Consider the following 2,749-nt stretch of genomic DNA (forward strand, 5'->3'; position numbering starts at 1 on the left):
GGTATTTTATGTTTTGAATATTGTTTAGCAGATTCTTGATGTTGAGATATAATGATAGTATATATTATACCACTTCTACTTCTATCTATGAAACATCACATTTATTAATTGAGAAAATTTTCTAAGTTTATACACTATACTCTCAACTGTCAATGATCAGCTTTCCTTTGTGATTTGTCCCGACCAAAATAGATTGAAGAATTGCATATTTTAGGTCCCTAAACTTGATAAGATAGTATCATAGGTCTCCGGAATATCATTAATCACATTTAAGGTCCTTCTCAACTTATTTTTCTCATTTTGCCCCTAACTCCTTCAAAGCTTATTTAATTTATACTCGTTGATATTTTAGAATTTAAATCTAACATGATGTTTTAATTTATATATAAATGAAATATGCATAGATAATAATTCAAAAACACACAATACATTTTTAGAAATTATTGCTATAAATGTTTACATATTGTTTATTAAAACAAATAAACTTACAAATTAAATTATAGTAACAAAAACTGGTGTATAAAACATAATGAATGAGATCACCAAGTCACTTCGTGGGGACATTGGGAGTATAAAAAATATTGCAGTTATCACATATTAGATCTTAACTTTTCATTTTTCATTTTCCCATTTAAAAATTCAAAGGGAATTAAAAGGTTTTAACTATTGCCACAATCTACAAACTCGAAGGTAAAACTTTCAATTTTCTCATTTATCATATCGCATTTCGGTTGAATAGGGTAAACAAGAGCAGCATTAGTTGTGTGTGAGAGAGGGAGACAGATGATGATGGGTGATAATTAGTCAAAAGCTAGCGGCCTTTGACAACAACACTAACCAATTTTTTTTAATTTTGATAAGCAGTTATTAAATTAGTCATTAAGCTGATAAAGTGATAAGCAGATAAAGTGATAAGTCATTGTGCACTGAAGTTCATTTTAGTAATTATGAATATGTTTAAAACATAAATTAATGAAGAAGCCCATTTAATAAGGGTGATGCTAAATGGGCATGTGGCCTGCCGTAAAAATATAATATTAATAAAAAATCATTACATTAAATGCTAATTTACTTGAAATCAGTTCTTAAAAATACTAATTTTAAGAATTAAGACTAATATACCCTTGTGCATAAATAGGGAGTAGAGTATAATTAATACTCTTCCCGTCCCCAATTAAGAGTCACAGTTGCACTCAGAGTTTTAAAAACAGGGCCGGACCGGCTGGTCGAATCGGTTCAACCGCAAACCGATTCCTTGTCCGGTCCGGTTCAGCATATTAAACCGTCAGGCATTGAGCCATTTTGAACCGGGTGAGCCGGGCAGTTCGATCGTGAACTGCTGGCCGGTTGAACCGGTTTTGTCAACTTTAACAATGTTTACGAAAATTTGACACTAGAGGGGGTCGAACCGAGTACCTCATGGAAGCAAGTCCAACCCCTTTACCATTGTACCACTTCGATTATATTGATATAACAATAACTTTAATTACATATAATTAGTAAGTTTTGTTTATTTAATAATTTAATTAAATATTTCAGTAAACTAATTATTATTGTTTATTATTTAACCAACTAATTTATTTTAATATTCTATGTATAAGTTATTTACTAAACTTTAATAGAGTAATATTTTGTTCATTTACGAAATCCTAATATTGACATATCTATATATAAGTTTTAATATTTTAAGTATATATTGATAATTTAATTATACTTATCATTAATTAAGTTTAATAATATTTTATTACTCTCTAAATTTTAATGTTATCAATATAGATTTTCATCGAAATTCATATATATGTGATTATAAATTTATATATATTTATATAAAATATACTCCCTCCGTCCACGAATAAGAGTCTCATTTTTCCATTTTGGTTCGTCCACGAATAAGAGTCCCGATTCATAATTACCATAAATGGTAAAGAGACCTCACACTCCACTAACTCATTCCACTCACATATCATTCAAAACTAATATATACAAGTGGGACCCCTATTCCACTAACTTTCTTCCACCCACTTTTTTAACATTTCTTAAAACCCGCGCCATTTAGAAATGAGACTCTTAATCGTGGACGGGGGAGTATTTAATTATATATGCTACCAAATGACAAGAACAGCTTTTTCTTTTCTTTTTTTTCCTTTCCCCCTTTTTCCCGCGACCGACGGAACAAGTTATGGAGCCGCCACACCCGACGGTCCCAGTGTCCTCCCCACACGGCCGACGCCATTGGGTACACGGCGTTGGGCCCGAGCGTGAGGCATTTTGGGGGGCGGGCCTCGTGGAAGGGAAAGGGGGGGAGGCCCCCCCGACTGCCCTGGCGATCCATCGGGGTGTGTCCGGGGGGGGGTTCGGGTGGAAGGGGAGGAGGGATGCAGAGCCTGGTGGGGGGATTTGTTTGGGGACGGCTTCACTTTTACTTCCCTCAAAAAAGGGAAAAGGGCCATGATTGAGGATTTTGTTGATGGATTAGAGGCCGAGGGATTTGGGGGGTGGGGTGACGAGGATGAGGGGGCCGGGCCCCAAAGGGTTTTTTCTTCTGTCTTTCCCCTTTCACTTTGATTTTTTTAGGTTTTCCCCAAGCATCTTCATTTCTTTTTTTTGCTTTTTTGGGAAATAGAACTTTCTCATATTTAGTCAAATTTGCAATCAACGCTATTTTAACATTCCTTTTCGGGCCAATTCGGGGCAAATTCATTTTTTTGGGGGAAATAATCAAAAAAATAATTTGACCAAAAGATAAAAA

This window comes from Salvia hispanica, chromosome 1 (genome assembly GCF_023119035.1).
Source record: "Salvia hispanica cultivar TCC Black 2014 chromosome 1, UniMelb_Shisp_WGS_1.0, whole genome shotgun sequence".
Lineage (NCBI taxonomy): Eukaryota > Viridiplantae > Streptophyta > Magnoliopsida > Lamiales > Lamiaceae > Salvia > Salvia hispanica.